Here is a 17,364-nt window from a genome sequence, read left to right as displayed (position 1 = left end):
GTACCAATTTTTGAAAATATTTTATTTACTTATTTGGGAGACAGAGCACAAGCAGGGGAGGTAGCAGAGGGAGCGGGAGAAGCAGGCTCGGATGTGGGGCTCGATGCAGGGCTTGATCCCAGGACCCTGGGATCACAACCTGAGCTGAAGACAGACACCTAACTGACTAAGCCACCTAGGTGCCCCAAGTAGTTATCATTTTTAATAAATAAACATCTTGGGGGAAATTTGAAAGCTCTGTACCAAAATATCAACAGTGGTTACCTCAGAATGGGAGATTACTTGTGATTCAATTCTCTTACTCGTCTACCTTTTCTAAATATTTTAGAATGGTCATATATTCTTAAATTAAGAAAAAAAGCTATTTGAAATATATATATATGTGTGTATATATATATATATAGTAGATAAAATTGGAGGGAGCTATGGAACATTTATATTCATATATACATATCTGTAGTGTTGCTTCTGTAGTGAAACCAGTATACAGCATAGATCTTTTATTTATTTATTTATTTATTTATTTATTTATTTATTTATTATCCAAAAATTTACATCACCATATTCCTCTTATCACACAAGGGGGAAAGACCTATAGAGCAAACAGAGATTCATTAGAAGAATCATAAAGTGAACCAACAATGTCCCTACTTTCATTAGTATTTTTAGTAGTGTCCATGGATTAAATGAATAATTTCCAAAACTTAGTTTAAAAGTCACCTTTCTTAGAACAAAGTATTCTCATGGCAGGATATGTAAGGATTGAGCTCCCTTTTTTTGAACTGATCTCCTTCCAGTTATCTTAGGGGAAAAAAAAATTAGATCCTCACTTGTGTTTTATCTTGTCTAAACATATACTTAATACTTTACCTTCTTTAAAACTACAGACTACACCACTTCTTCTGTGTCAGTTTCTGTAATAAAACACATTCCACACCTGGGGAGGTGGGGGCAAAGCCTCAGAGATGGAGCCCACAATGGTTTCAGGTCCCTCAGAAAGTGGGGGAATGAGGGAATATCTCTGTAAGCGGCATTCTTCGGACTAAATAAATTATAGATGGAAGTCAGAGTTCAAAGGTTTTTGCTCAGTTGCGGAGGGGAATTTTGTGGAAAAAAAATACTCCTTTTGTCAACACTTAAATTTCACTTCAAGCCAGAATTTTTCAAATTGTGGACTACAGATCACCTCAATCAGAACCACCTGCTTTATTTAAAAAAAATAAATAAATAATGCAGATTCCTATGTAACTCCCTGGGTTTACTGCCACTGAATCTTAACGGCTGGATTAGGGACCCATGGCTAAGCAAACCCTCCAGGGGATTCTACTGTGCAGAAATGTTTGAGAACAATTGCTATAGGCCAGAGGTTCCCAAACTTCAGAGCAGAACATCAGAGTGTCTGGAGGATTTGTTAAAACACAGGTTGTTTACTCCACCTTCAGCTTTCTGGTTCTGGAGGCCTAGGAGAGGCCCAAGACTTTATATTTTTAACAAGTTCCGAGGTGATGATGGAGCAAATGGTTGGGACCACACTTTTGAGAACCCCTGTGCTCAGCCAGGAAACTAGGGAGAGTCTACAGGCATTCTCAGAGACCTAGGAAATGCATTTTGAGACTTGAGTATTTTTATTAAAGACTCAGAAAAGAATTTGTTGAAGTAGTTTGTCCTTACTTTGGTTTTTATTTTCTTTAATTACGATTTTTTTTCCACAAATAATTTTTATTTTTCCACTAACATGCTTGCAATCTATGTCCATCCATTTAGGATTCTCCAAGGTTAATAATAAATAGCATCACTTTTCCTTCATTTTGTACCTTTTATATTTGAGAATGTTGATAAATGAACGCAACTGATGCTTGATTTTTCAGATGCTTGCATTAATTTGATTCCAGTGACCCACTGAACACCAGTGTTAGCATAACAACAATTCCCAGAGCTAAAGCTACAAAATAGGGAAGGGATATGAACAGCCTATGTGCAAGATTTTAATTAAGTCTTAGTGGACTGTCCTTTAAAGGATATGAGAATTCAACATAATCCCAGAAAAAGAAATCTAAATCTATGCCTTTTTCCAAGCCAAGCTCCTTACGCTAAATAGAAGTATAAGCGTGCCTGGAAAATCAGAAAGCTATATATTGCTAATGTTTGTTCCCATGAGACCCACCTCATGTACTGGTAAAATCATAATATTTTTTTTCAAACAAAGGTAGTACTGTACACCCTAACATAATTCATTTTTAAGCAGTGCTAATGACATTTGTGAAAGAAAATGTCAGCCAAACTGCAATAAAACATTTCCAGCCCAATAAAAATAGTTTGAGTTGAGTGCTTTAAAATTTTTGGCTTTGGAAGGTTAAAATAATAAGTGAATCACAGATCTAAAAAATACAATGCTAAAGTTATTACCAGATACAGTTTATTCTGCATGGTAACTAAAGTCTCAGGGACTTCTCAGTTTAGATCCTGTAAGGTCATCCCTACTGGACTACCTTTGCTGTGTGGCTCCTCTCTGAAGAACAGAAAGTTATATAGAGGGCCAATAACAAACATTTTAGGAAATAAAAAAAAAAACCTTATATTTCCAGCAGAGTTATTAAGACTGTCATTTTTGGAGTTAAATCCTGAATTCAAATTCTTTCTGTTTCCTCATCTATAAAGTGGAAATAATGATACATGCTTTGCAGGAGTGCTACAAAGGAGAAATGAGGGGCTCCTGGGTGGCTCAGCCAGTAAGCGTCTGCCTTCGGCTCAGGTCATAAGGCCAGGGTCCTGGGATCGAGCCCTGCATCGAGTCCCGCGTTGGGCCCGCATCGGGCTCCCTGCTCGGCGGGAAGCCTGCTTCTCCCTCTCACACTCCCCTTGCTTGTGTTCCCTCTCTCGCTGTCTCTCTCTGTTAAATAAATAAAATCTTTAAAAATAAATAAAAAATAAAAAAGAAGAAATGAGGTGGTGAATAATATACTTTAGTGTGGTCAAAGCACATTGGAAGTTCTCAATGATAAGGCAGTACGATTTTGACTCTTACTAGATTTGTTGTTATTATAGAGAGGCAAACTACACACTGTGGACTTAGAGGAAGAAGAGATGAGATATGCTTGGGAGACTGAAGAAAGACTTTATTCAGTATGTGGGTGTTGTGAAAAGCCTTGAAGGATGCATGATATTTATTTAGGGAAAGATGGAGGAGTCGCATCTTCTACAATCCTGGCACACAGACCCTTATCCTACCAGTGTAACTTCCTTAAGAGACATGGGCAGAGATGGAAACTTTGTACATGTTAAAATTTACAATACTTATTTATGATTACACCTAGTCAACTCATTTATTCAGTAAGTTCTCATTTCTCTCTTTGATTTGAAACAGGCAATACTTGTTGAGGTGCTGTAATATAATAGCCAAAAAAGCAAGTAAAGGATATTTTGAATAAGTGTTATTGTGAAATAATTTCAAAACAGCATACTTGTTATTAATGACAGGCAGTGTATTATGTACTTTTTGGCTTGTCATCCTGACTGTGGAGTACATGTTGTAAAGGAAGAAAAGTGGGTAATTATATTTCACATGAACATCAAATTGAGTGTTCCTTCCTTGTAGTTTTGTAAAGTAGAATTGTGGCAAGATTGTCCCTAGTTAATGCCAGGAAAAATGGAAAATAAATGTCTTTTTAAAAATGTCTCTTATATAAACAAGTAAAACCTGTTAAAGTGGTTTGCAGTCAGTGAACGTAGGTCAAGTCCCATTAAAACAAACTTCATGGGTAAGTCTGAATTACTTTGTTGTGTTGGTATTTTGTTGTATCAAATATTGCTTAGCATGAAATTAAATATATAAAGTTTGTATCAGAGCAAAATAAATATCAGTGTTATTATTAATGAAGCCATTTTTGGCAAATAATTTTGCAGTAGAAAAGTTTTAAATCTACCTATGTTCATCTTAGCAGGTGCAAACTAATGGCTCAGAAGATGAATAAGTACTTCTTAAATTTTGTTCTGTAAATATGGCAGCTAAGTTTCCCATTACATGTCTATTGTAATAATCACTTTGAAGCCATTTATCAGAAAAACACAACTGAGGTTGTGTCATTAAGATTTGTGTATTCTGCATTAAAATGATCTAAGAGGTTCTAATATTCATTAGCATTCTATATTTTCAATCTCATTCCCAAGGAGTTTCTATATTATAGGACCTTGTTTGAGACTATAATTATTATCTGGATTTTAATGGTATCACTAATTATTAAGGTTCGATATAAAATGCTGGACTCTACTCATTTGAGTAACTTCTAGTGTCTCCTGTGAATATTATGTTTGGAATACTCTACCCTGATTTTGGAGATAGAGCGGATCATTATCTGGAAACGCCCTACAACTTCCTCTTCCACCTACTCCCTTACCTTTAGTATGTGCAAATCCCATTTAGAGCCATTCCTCAGTTCCTTGGGAACCTTTGCTGTATGTATTAATCAGCTTTTATTGTGTACCAAAAATTCTCAGTGATTTCCAATAACAAAACATTTTTATCTTGCTTACAGGTTGACTGGGCAGCTACAGCAGTCCTGCTCTGAGCTGCAGGTCAGGTTCAGGTATGTTCCATGAGTCTTTCATTCTAGGACCGAGGTTAAAGGAACCGTGGCTGCTAGGCAAACTCTTCTTAACGTAGAGGATGGGAACATAAAAGGCAGAGAGGTCAAATCAAACGGTGCAAGCACATTCAGAGCTTCTGCTCACATTCATTGGCCAAAAAAGCTCATGTGGTCAACATCAACGGAGAGGGTAGGATATTCTTCATATAAGTGAGAAAGGGGAGACATAAATGATAATTTGCTGAATAGTACCCCACTCAACATACCATACAGAACAGAGGCAGGAGAGCAAAAATAAATAGCCCATTGCAGAAGAGGAAGCAATCACTGGTTTGTAGCAATTCTGAAATCCCGCTGAGCAAATGTTGCCAAGTCTCCAACCTGAAGGTAGGGAATGTTCTTTGATTAGGCTCCAGTTCTGTTCCCTGGGAATAGCTTTTCTTTTCATTGTTCTTATGACTCTTGGCTCCACCTTCCAAGAGTTAATTTTCCATTATCCTTCTTGGCCACTTTTGAAGGAAAATATGTACCCCCTGGCAGCCGAGCAGCTGTCTCATTCTGCTACCCACCTGCAGAATGTTGGGGACCCTAAGGTCTTTAATTTTTCATGGTTCATTTTTCTTATTGAAGTATAGTTCACATACAGTGTTTTATTAGTTTCAGGTGTGCAGCACACTGATGATTCAACAATTCTATACTTGACACAATGTTCACCATGATAAGAGTAGTTACCATCTGTCACCATGCACATTATTGCAATATTATTGACTGTATTCCCAGTTCTATACTTTTCAACTCTGTAACTTATTTATTTTATAACTGGAAGTTTGAGCCTCAATCTCATTCCCCTATTTCGCCATCCCCCAAACCCCCTCCTGTCTGGCAACCACGGTTTGTTCTCTGTATTTATGAGACTGTTTCTGTTGTTCTTTGTTTATTTGTTTATTCATTTGTTTTGATTTTTAGATTCCACTTATAAGTGAAATCATATGGTATTTGTTTTTCTCCATCTGACTTATTCGCCAAACATAAATACCCTCTAGGTCCATCCATGTTGTCACATATGGCAAGATCTCATTCATTTTTATGTTGGAGTTAATATTCCTGTCTGTGTGTGTGTGTGTATCACATCTTCTTTACCCATTCATCTATCAATGGACACTTGGGTTTCTTCCATATCTTGGCTATTGTAAATAATGCAGTAAACAAAGGATTACATATATTTTTTCAAATTAGTATTTTCATTTTCTTTGCATAAATACCCAGTCGTGGAATTATTAGATTACATAGTATATCAATTTTCATGTTTTGAAGAACCTCCCTACTCTCCCACAGTTGCTGCACCAATTTTCATTCCCAGCAACAGTGTACAAGGGTTCTTTTTTCTTCAAATCTTCACCAACACTTATTATTTCTTGTCTTTTTGATCCTAGCCATTCTTACTGGTATGAGGTAATATCTCATCATAGTTTTCACCTGCGTTTCCCTGATGGTTAGTGATGTTGAGTATCTTTTCATGTATCTGTTGGCCATCTGTATGTCTTCTTTGAAAAAATATCTATTTGAGGTCCACTGGCCATTTTTTAATCCAACTGTTTTTTTTGCTGCAGAGTTGTATAAGTTCTTTATATATTTTGCATATTAACTTCTTATCAGATACATTATTTGCAAATATCCTCTCTCATTCAGTAGGTTGCCTTTTCATTTTGTTGATGGTTTCCTTCACTGTGCAAAAGCTTTTTATTTTGGTGTAGTCATATTACTTATTTTTGCCTTTGTTATCCTTGCCTGAGGAGACATATCCAGAAAAATGTCGCTAAGGCTGATGTTCAAGACATGACTGCCTATGTTTTCTTTTAGAATTTTTATGGTTTCAGATATCACATTTAGGTCTTTAATCCATTTGAATGTATTTTTTGCATATGATGTAAGAAAGCGGTCCAGTTTTGAATAGCATGTAGCTATCTGGTTTTCCCAACACAATTTATTGAAGAGACTGTCCTTCTCCCATTGTATATTCTTGCTTCCTTTGTCATAGATTAATTGACCGTATAAGCATGGATTTATTCATGGGCTCTCTGTTCTGTCCTGTCCATTGATCTATATGTTTGTTTTTGTGTCAATACCATACTGTTTTGATTACAACTTTGTAGCATAGTTTGCAATTCTGGAGTGTAATACCTCCAGCTTTGTTCTTTCTCAAGATTGCTTTGGCCATTTGGGGGTTCTTTTGTGATTCTATGAATTTAGGATTCTTTTTTCTAGTTTTTCTGAAAATACTGGTATTTTTATAGCAATTGCATTAAATTTGTAGATTGCTTTGGGTAGTATGGATATTTTAATGATAATTTTTCCAATCCACGAGCATGGTATCTTTCCATTTGTTTGTGTCATATTCAATTCTTTCATCAATATCTTAAAGTTTTCAGAGTACAGGTCTTTCACTTCCTTGGTTAAATTTGTTCCTAGATATTTTCTTATTTTTGATGCAATTGTAAACAGGATTGTTTTCTTAATTTCTCTTTCTGCGCTTTGTTATTAGTGTATAAAACCTCAACAGATTTCTGTATATTAATTTCATATCCTGCAAATTTGCTGAATTAATTTGTTAGTTCTAATGGGTTTTTGGTGGAGTCTTTAGGATTTTCTTTGTATAGTATCAGGGCATCTGTAAATAGTGAGTTTTACTTTTTCCTTAGCAATTTTTGAATGCCTTTTATTTCTTTTTCTTGTCTGGTTGCTGCTGCTAAGACTTCCAGTACAACGTTGAATAAAAGTGGCAAGACCCAACATCCTTGTCTTGCTCTTGATCTTAGAGGAAAAACTTTTAGTCTTTCAGTTTTTTACATAAAATTTTAATTGAAAATAATTTTAAGGTAGTACAGAGAGTTCCATGTACCCAACACCTAGCTCTTACTATTATTAAAATTTTATGTTAGTATGGTGTGGTTCTTACAATTAATGAACCAATTTTGATACGTTATTATCCTAAGGTCTTTCATGGCTCAAGGAGTCACAATCTCTGTTTTTTTATTATTATTATGATATGTTAGTCACCATACACTACATCATTAGTTTTTGATGTAGCGTTCCATGACTCATTGTTTGTGTATAACACCTAGTGCTCCATGCAATACGTGCCCTCCTTAATACCCATCACCGGGCTAGCCCATCCCCCCCACCCCCTCCCCTCTAAAACCCTCAGATTGTTTCCCGGAGTCCATAGTCTCTCGTGGTTCATTTCCCTCTCTGTTTACCCCCCCTTCATTTTTCCCTTCCTTCTCCTACTGATCTCCCTGCTATTCCTTATGTTCCACAAATGAGTGAAACCATGTGATAATTGTCATTCTCTGCTTGACTTATTTCACAATCTCTTTTAATCCAGGCAATAGTGCTTTGGGAGTTCTATTTCTCTCCCAAAACTATTTTTAATTTTTTGTGTGTGATTTAAGTTAGATGCATGAGACTATTATATCTGCAGTAATTTTCAAGTCATGCCTCTCTTTCTCTCTAGGCTTAATTACAGAGTTTGAGCTTATTAAGTTAGTGGGACCTAGTTCTTATCTCTTTTCTATGAGCCATTTTGTCCAGATAAGAGAATTCACTGGGCACCACCCTAATCCATTAACACATTGAACAAAGAGCATGACAGTGCCATTTATTTGATCTTTGTCTTGAGACTTAGTCTTACCACAGTTTGTGGTTTTCAGTGTTTTTTAGTTTTTCCTTTTTCTATTTGAAGATGAGAAACAGTTCTCTTTTCATATTTGCAAGTCCTGGAATTTCTGGAGTCACTCTTTACTCTTTAATCCCTGCTTAGAAGCAGATCAATTCTTTCTTGAAAGACCTTAATCAAAGGCAGCAACCAACTCATGCTAATAACAGTTTTTCTTGAAATCTCATCACCCAAAACCACCCATTCATGAGGTATATTTTCTGTCTTCAAGTTATTGCAGGTTTTACCAAATATTTGCTACTACATAATCTTGCTCTACAAGATCATCATCTTTCTAGTCTTCAATACTTTCTTGCTGCCTGCTATTCAGTCCCAAGGGAAGGACAAGTATTTTAAGTTCTTATCACAGCAGCACCATATTTTTAGGAACTAATTTCTATATTAGTCAGCTTTTGTTGTAATAATGCTGTGTAATTAAAAAAAACACATTTTTATGACCTATTAAACAAAGGTATCTTGCTCATAGGTCTGAGGTTTGCCAGCAGTGGCTCTGCACCAGCCTGTAGGTGGTTCAGGTGTGCTTTTCTATACTCAGTCTGAGACCCAGGCTAAAGGAGAGGGCTCTTTCTATGACAGATGGCAGGAATACAGAAGTCCAAGCCAAATCACAGGAGCATATTTTAAGTGTCCACTCACATTTTATTGGCCAAATCAAGTCACATAGCCAGACCTAATGTCAATGGAGGGAAGAGACAAAATGCAATTACTTATATGAAAATAATACAATCTTCTTCACCAGACAAAGGCCTGGCCTCTGCTGTTCATCATTCCGGTGGTCACTGAAATGTATGGGGAGCAGGAAGAGGAGGGATGCAAATATGGTTAGGGAAAAAAATGTTTAATATGCAGCCACTTAAAATTCAAAACCTCTTTTCCTCCCCCTTAAACAGCTCATTTCCCTAAAACACCAGCTAGAGCTGGGCTGCATCAATACAGCCCAGATAGTAATCTGACTGCAGTTCCATGGCTGGATGCTCCTCAGTGTTCCCCAAGGGCTACTGTTTTGCTCTTCACCAGTTATATCCAGCTCCAAATGATCTAGCGATTTCTGTTTCCAACCCTACTACCTCTGCTGCAGATGGCAGAGCTAATCCTTTTGTTTTTTGAGGAATTTACAATGTCCTGATGGGTCTCCAAGTTTTTTCCTGGCTTCAAGCAGAGAGAACTGACAGCAGAGTTGCTCAGGCATGGTCCTGATCATCCCATCCTTTCTTGAACGCCAAAGCCAAGGATCCTAGCACAACAGATGTACCTTTACACCTGCTCCTCCTGGGTATGGGACAGCAGGCTCTAGACACACTTGTAACCCCTCCATTTTTCTCAGTGCCTTCCTCTCTATATCCCCACGGGCTCCAACTCATTTGGGCAATCATCACCTCTAGCTTGGCTTCCTCCCTTTGAGCCTGGCTCTACTTCCAGCCTGCCTACCTCCAAACCACTTTCCATTCAAAGTGATTCAGAGTGGTCTTTCTGGAATGAAAATTTGATCTTCTGGTTCTCTTGTCTTAAATCTTTCAGTGTTTTTACATTTTGCCTCTAAAAAGTGGCTTTCCAAGTATACCCCACCTTGTCCCAAAATATTCAGTCTTGCTAAAATATCAAGCTTCTCCCACACACTCAAACACTCACACTTCTAGGCTTTTGGATACAAGTGAAGTGGCCCTGGCCATTCTGCTGGAGGGGCCTACTGGACAGCACAGTAGGCCTGAAACTGAAGTTCCCCACAAGGTCGCCCTTACCCCAGCCTAGTACCTCTATGTGCCACCCCTGACCTCCCCAAAGGGAGAGATAACTGCAGACAGAAATGTAATCATACTGCTGGACACATGATGTCAGTTTCACAAATGGTGAAACTTAAGAGTTTCACCCACTACACCCACTTGATCCTGTCTCTGTGGTATCAGGCAGTAGTAAGTAAAGAGCTGGGAAGAAGTTCAAGGACCAGGAAAAAAAAAATTAACATTTCAGGAAATTTGAAATAATTCTCTTCTTTGGGGTTCCAGAACCTAAAAGAAAAAAAATGCCTGCCTGAGATAAGAGTATACGACCTCCTAAAGTATCATCTTAAGATTTTCTAGAAGTGGGGGCACCTAGGTGGCTCTGTTGTTTAAGTGTCTGCCTTCAGCTTAGGTCATGATCCTGGGGTCCTGGGATCGAGCCCCACATTGGGCTATCCACTCAGCAGGAAGCCTGGTTCTCCCTCTCCCTGCTGTTCCACCTGCTTTTACACTTTCTCTCTATCAAATAAATGAACAAAATATTTTTAAAAAGATTTTCTGGAAGCATTACTAGGAACTGGAAGACATTCTTCAGTATTCTTTCCATTTCTTATAAATGAAGAGGTGAGGGGATACCAGCATAGTCACACAGTTGATAGCACTGTCAGGAATAATCAATAAAAGTCACTTTTACTCCTAAACAGATCCCGTTTCTCTGGGAAAAAATTGCTTTTCTCTTTTGAAACTATTTTAATCAAAGCCTTTTTGTTTTCAAGTAACAAACACATCAAACTAAGTCAAGCACAACAGTGTGGTTATTGTAAAGATTTTAAGGTATCTCATAAGACTCAAGGTCAAGACAGTGGGCTTTTGAGTAACTGAAATGAGGAATTGGCTACTACAGTAAAAATTAAAGCCAGATCTGAGCAATATGTTTTGGTATTGATGTTTTCATAAAATTATTAATGCCACTAGCCCAGGAGACCAAATGCTGGACTTACAAAATGCTAGCTGTATCCATCCTCTCTTCTCCCTGAAACTGACCCTCCCACCACTTTCTATGCAGAGAACCACCATATAATTGTTCCCTACACGTGGTAGCCCCTGGTGGAACCAGACAAAGGCATATGATCCAAATGCAGCTTACCCATTGCTGGCTAGAAACTCATGAGGTGGGTCAGTGCAAAGTCTCACCCCACTAGTATCAGTGGTAGTTAGCCAAGTCAATTAGTTTAGGGTCTTTTGGATTGGGAAATACAGAAGGATTAGCCAGTGAGTTAGACATGTAAATAGAACCAATTTAGAGAGAGACACAGATAAGCTAAGAGACTGTTTTGACTCAGAGATCTGGAGAGAGTTGGCCTCTAGAAGTATCTTTTCCAGTTATAGTTTATAGGTGCCTGTATCAGTTTGCTGGGACTGCTGTAACAAAGTATGAAAGGCTAAGTGGCTTAAACAACAAAAATTTATTTTCCCACAATTCTGGAGGGTAGAGTCTGATATCAAGATATTGGCAGGGTTGGTTTCTCCTTGGCTCATAGATGGCTGTCTTCTCCCTATGTCTTCACAGTATCTTCCTTCTCTGCATGTCTATGTCCTAATCTCCTCTTTTCATAAGGATACAAGTCAGATTGGATTAGGGCCCAAGCTATTGATCTTATTTAACTTAATTACCTCTTTAAAGAACCCATCTCCTAATCAGAATCACATTCTGAGGTATTGGTGGTTAGGACTTCAACATATGAATTTGAGGGGCTCAATTCAGTCTGAAACAGTGTCCTCTCCCTCTTATTTAAGTGCCTTATGTGAGTCTATGCAATCAAAACAACCTGACAAACTGTATTAGGATTCTCTGTTGTAAGATGCAGAAAATCCAATTCAAATAGCCTTTAGGAAAAAGGGAATTTATTGGCTCAAGTAATTGAAAAGTTAGGAGTATCACTATCTTTGGGCATGTCTGGATTAAGAACTACAATAATGTCATCTTATCTGTCATGGTCCTAGCAGGAAATAGGCGGCTCCATTCAATTGGGTTTTTTTAAAAGAGGACTAATTACAAAGATAGGGACAGGGTTTAGGAAAATTATAAGGGTTGTTGATGTACCAAAGTAAGTAATAGTGGGACATTGTTGTCATCTCTAGACCTAAAGGAGCAAAGCAAGAGTGGTTACTGGAACCTGAAGACAGAGGGTTATATGGAGAGGGTTTCCTAACAGGAGCTGTAGCCTCCAGTAGAGAGACAGCCAGCCTAAAGAAACCCAACAGAAAGGGATTGGGAAATAATCTATTGTCTCTGATCTCCTCACAGCACTCCCACCTGGAAGCTAGAGGGGAAGAGAAATTGATAGAATCCATTTAGTCAGCCAATAGAGAGGAGGAGAGAGAATATGTGGGGACAAGTGGAAAATGGCCAGGACCACCATTAAAACTTGGTCTTGCTCTCCATCTTCTGTGTTTGTGTCTTTCTAACAGGGTCTCAGCTCATTGCTCTTACAGCTTTCAACCTGTGGGAAGAGAGCTTTTCTTGCCCAAGTTTTTCTAATAAAACCCCAGAGGTCTCATTGGCCTGGGTTTTATCACGAGACTCACCTCTACTTTAATCTATATTTATGCCCATCTCTAACAGTCACTGTGGTCAAAGGACAACTGAGCAGGTCATGATTACGTGCATATCCTTAGAGCTAGCAGGGTGGGGTCAATCCCATAGAATCACATAGTATGAAATGGGAGAGAGTGGCTCCCCAAAGGAATAATTCAGGTGTTGTTAACAGAAGAAGGGGGAATACATAGAGGCTGACAGACAAAAACAGCATATGTACACTACATTACCCAGACTACTCATAGTCCAGTCCTTGGTAAATATGCATAGTTGATTGCATTGATTGGATACAATATATTTTGAGAACTATTCATTGTACATAGTTGGAGCTGAATGAAAATTTGCAAAAATTTGTTGGAATATAAATGTTAATAATCCATGGGCAGAATTATTTTGCAATTGACTAGGAACTGTTTCTGAATACAGAGGATATTTTTCCCCTTCCAATCTTTGTAGTTATCCTTATGGATATTGACTTATGATTATTCACTTCTTATTTCTAGAAATCTATATTTATACCTCAAACACTGTCTCTTTCAGTGTTCTGAATTATTTTGTAAACCTGTTTATTTGCTTTCATTAGACCAGAGTCTTGAGAATTTCTGGCTTGTTTACACACATCACCAAGTATTTTTTTAGACTCATTTAGCAAAAGATCATCATGAAAGAGGCAATAAACTGAAGTAAGATTAGTGAACAATTTAAGTTTAACTTTTAATAAGGTTTCTTTGTTCCTGCCCATTTAAGATGACTATCAGTATTGCTAAGAGATGTTTATTAAACTGATAAAAATGAATAGTCTTTAAAAAGTCAAACTGCCTTTATCTGATCTTAAAGGTAAGCTTATAAAATTAATCCTTCTGGTGTTTGCTTGTTATTCAAGCATAACTTTTCTTCTACACACAGCAACTAGTTTTTTTGTTCAGCTCCAGCAAATTTTTGGCAGAAGTTCTGTCAATGGCTCTTTGGATAAGAAGCCCTGCCAGTACGGCTTAAGCAACATTATTCAGGGAGTGGGAGCAGGGAGTCAGAACGGGCTGACGTTGAAAGTCAAAGAATTTCCAAAGTATATAAGAATCACTGTTTTTAAGGGTTTAATCACATTGAAAGTTTCAGTTAGGGAAACTTCCCCTTTATGTCTCCCATATCTGGTGAGCAATGATTTCATTGATTTAGTCCATGAATATTTATATAGTAGGAAAGAGAAGCATGGACTCCATCTTAATGGAACTTAATCTCCTATGGGGGGGATGCCCTAATGCATGGATGGTGGCAGTTGTCATAGTGTTTGAAGGTATCCATGTGTAAATGTGTGCAAGGTAGTACAACTGCTGTCTATTCATCCTTGCACAGAACATGCCAGGTAGAATAGAAGTTATGAAGCATCCACTTTTATATCATCTATGCCAACAAAGGCAAGAAGCAATGTAAAGAGCTGCCCAGACCTCACCTGTTTATTCCACCATTGTGGAATAAATGATACATAGTAAGAGTGAAAGTTTTAACTTCTTTCTCATCTCTTACATAGACATCCCATCTATCTGAATCCCTGCCTCTTCTATTAAGCCTTTCTGACCATTCCAGCTCAGAATGATCTTATTCTCTCCCTTTTTCTCAACTCCAATAGTGCTTAGACTTAAATATATAGTCCCTCGTAGTGGTATCTGATTTTTAGATGTCTTGTTATGTTCCTTGAGGGCAGGAACCAGATTTAATGCTCTTTCATTATTCCCTGTAGCCTATAGCCTGGGATAGAGCAGGAGCTCTATAACTACTGGCTAAATGAACAAGAATGCTTTGCTCAGGTTAATATTAAACTTAGTTACTTAGTTTGTATTCTCTAGCCATAAACCACCCAGTAATTACAGGGTTATTCGTGTAGGAACAGCCTTGAATGTAACTGTAATAGAATAGATCTTGTCTGGTAGCTAGATGAAATAGACCAGACCTAATAAAAATCTAATAAATTAGGTCAAAACTGACCCAGAGAACATCAGAGCTGGAAGAGTTTGTACCAGAATCGTTTGGTGTACAGCTCTTTATTGTACAGAAAGGAAACCAAGGCCCTTAGTGGTTGTGGCTTGCTCAAGGTCACATTGAATTAGGTAGAAAACCCGGACCAGTAACTACAGTTCTTGACCAAATTGTTGGGTAAAGAGTCAGGTTGGAAGTCAACTAGATGAAGACTCAAACTGTGTTTGTGAAGTCATCATAATAGTAACTACCATTTTTCAACCCTTTTTAGTGTTTCTGGCACCATGTCAGGTACTTCCCATACAGTCATACATTACATCATTTAATCTGCACAACCCACCAGAGGGAGGTGCTGTATCAGCCAAGATTCCTCTCGAAAAAACAGAATCAGTAGGAGGCACATTTTAAGAGATTTGTTGCAATTGGTTTATGTGATTGTGAGGGCTGACTAGGAAAGTCTAAAAATCTGTAGAGAAGAGTAGTCTGGGATTTGGGGCAGAGTGAAGCTACTGTCCACAGGTAGAATTTCTTCTTCTTCAAGGAAGCCCCAGCACTACTTTGAAATTCTTTCAGGCCCACGAAGATTATTCAGGAGAATCTCCCTTACTTAAAGTCAACTGATTATGGACTTTAATGACACCTGCAAAACACCTTTAGCAACACCTAGAATAGTGAATGAATAATTGGAGGCTGTAACCTAGACAAGTTTACACAAAAAACTGTTCATCACAGGTACTATTTTGTTTAACTAGTTTCCCAAGTCACAGGGGTGGTTAGTGGCAGAGCCAAGTCCTCAGGCCCTTTCTGACTGTCTCCATGACTCATGTCTAAGCCATGCAGTGTGCAGTCTCTAAAGGCAAACTTGAGCAAGTTCTCATACCACTCTGAGCCTCAGATTCTTTCCTCTGTGAAATAAAGAAAATAATATCTATGGCACAGGGTTGATACGTGAATTAAATGAGAAGAAGTGAGCTGCTAGCACATAGTAAGGATCCAAAAAATGTTAGTTTCCTTCAACTTTGTTCTATACACACTCACACATATACACTCGAACTGTGTTCCCAGTTCATATCAAAATTAATGCCACAAGATGGGTTCTCACTCAGGTGCAGGTTTCTTTCTAAAATATTACACAAACATTGTGATTTCAGGGAGCATAGCTATGACCTCCATGAATCCTTGGGAATTCCTTCTGATTCATGCCATCTCTCTTGCCTGCTTTGACTCCTATCTGCTGGAAGAGTAAGTTTGCTTTCTTAACTGTATAAAAAAGGACAAATTGGTTGATTCTGGTTCTTGCCCTTTTGCATTTGCTTCTGCCTTATCTGAATTCAGCTCTCTTTTCTGAGAAAGAAATATTTCTGCCTTTATGCAATAATTGTAAGAAATGATCTCATATGTGTGGACACTTTGTGAGCATGTTCCTCAAAGTCACTGTTCCGCTGCTTCCTGGTACGTTACAGGTTGTCTGCAAGGGCAAGAGGATTAGACCTGCTGGAATTCTTTTGTCTCGGTTGACTTGGGTAGGGCAAAAAGGGAATTGATTACTCCTGTTGTGTCCTCAAGATCATAGCAGTCACAACCTGAGCTCCAGTAGCCAAGTGGCACCACCTGATATTTTGCATTTTATCTGCCCAAAGTTAAAACCAGCAATTTTAGAAGACCTTCATGGCTGTGACTAAATGCCACAATTAGACTTCACTTGACTAAACTTCACTAAATGAAAACATTTCTTCCTGCTAGAAAGTCACAACTGCATGTTTTCTATACTACTAACCTGTACATCTTTACTGGGGAAGCAGGTATTTACTGAATGCCTCACCTGCCTCAAACGGCCATCCTGAATATATCCAATGATAGCATCTCTGCACCTCATGCAGCTGCGGCTGGGAAAAATATCCTGAGTCTCAAATATACTAGACGTTTCCAACATGTGGTCTCAAAAATATGAACTCTTTGTGCCATTTATCTTGTCCCCCTTCCCATTCTATACTGTCACTATTCCAAACCTCTCCCTATGTCTCCTTACCCAACTCCTCCCTCCTTATACCTTACTCTCAGTGGATGACTTTGCCAACTCCCTGGCAGAGAACTCAAGGCTAGCAGACAGAAACTCTTTCAACTTCCTGACTGATGACCTCCTGCTTTCCTACTAAAACTTTCCTTCCCTCTACTCTCAGAGGAAAGCATATTCCTTCTTCTGTTATTCCAAGTGAATCCTTCAACCCAACCCAGTACTTCCCACCCCCTTCTCTATAATCTTCCTGAACTTCTGGACTCTTTTTCACAAGATCCTACCCAACAGCCTTTAAAGAGATTCAAGTCTTGCCCATCAGGAAGGAAGAAAGGGAGAGAGAAAGAAGAGAGAGAGGAGATAGGGAGAAAGGCAGGGAGTAACTCCTCTAGTTACTGTGTTGTCTCCTATGCTCAGACAGGCTTCTCAGGCTGGTTGTCTTCATGTCTCCAGTTTTTCATTTTTCACAATGAACACAGTGTAATTTGCCTTTTGCCTCTACCATTTCACTGAAGATGCGTTTGCTAAGGTTATCAGTGACCTCCCAGTTGCCAAATCCAATGATTACTTTCCATTCTGTATCAAATTTGGTGATTATGGGACATTTGACACTGTCTCCTTGAAAAAAAATGCACCCTAATTTCCAAGACACCACATATTCCTGGTTCTCTTCCACCTCCTGACAAATTCTCATCAGAATCCTTCACTGACTTTCTCCATCAACCTGCTTCCTAAGCTTC

At 38.3% G+C, this 17,364-nt stretch overlaps 1 protein-coding gene across 4 annotated transcripts in view; it reads left to right on the top strand.

The window, feature by feature from the left end:
* PDE7A (phosphodiesterase 7A) overlaps positions 1-17,364 on the top strand; it is a 258,747-nt gene that overhangs the window by 9,054 nt on the left and 232,329 nt on the right. For all 4 annotated transcript variants that reach the window (XM_057307668.1, XM_057307666.1, XM_057307667.1 and 1 more), the window contains one exon: positions 4,533-4,583. The gene's annotated coding sequence lies outside the window, so the exon portion shown is untranslated. The remainder of the gene's footprint in view (positions 1-4,532; positions 4,584-17,364) is intronic.

The sequence above is a fragment of the Ursus arctos genome, unplaced genomic scaffold (assembly GCF_023065955.2).
Source record: "Ursus arctos isolate Adak ecotype North America unplaced genomic scaffold, UrsArc2.0 scaffold_6, whole genome shotgun sequence".
Classification (NCBI taxonomy): domain Eukaryota; kingdom Metazoa; phylum Chordata; class Mammalia; order Carnivora; family Ursidae; genus Ursus; species Ursus arctos.
Note: the sequence above shows the minus strand (reverse complement) of the source record. Positions and strands in the feature narration are given on the sequence as shown.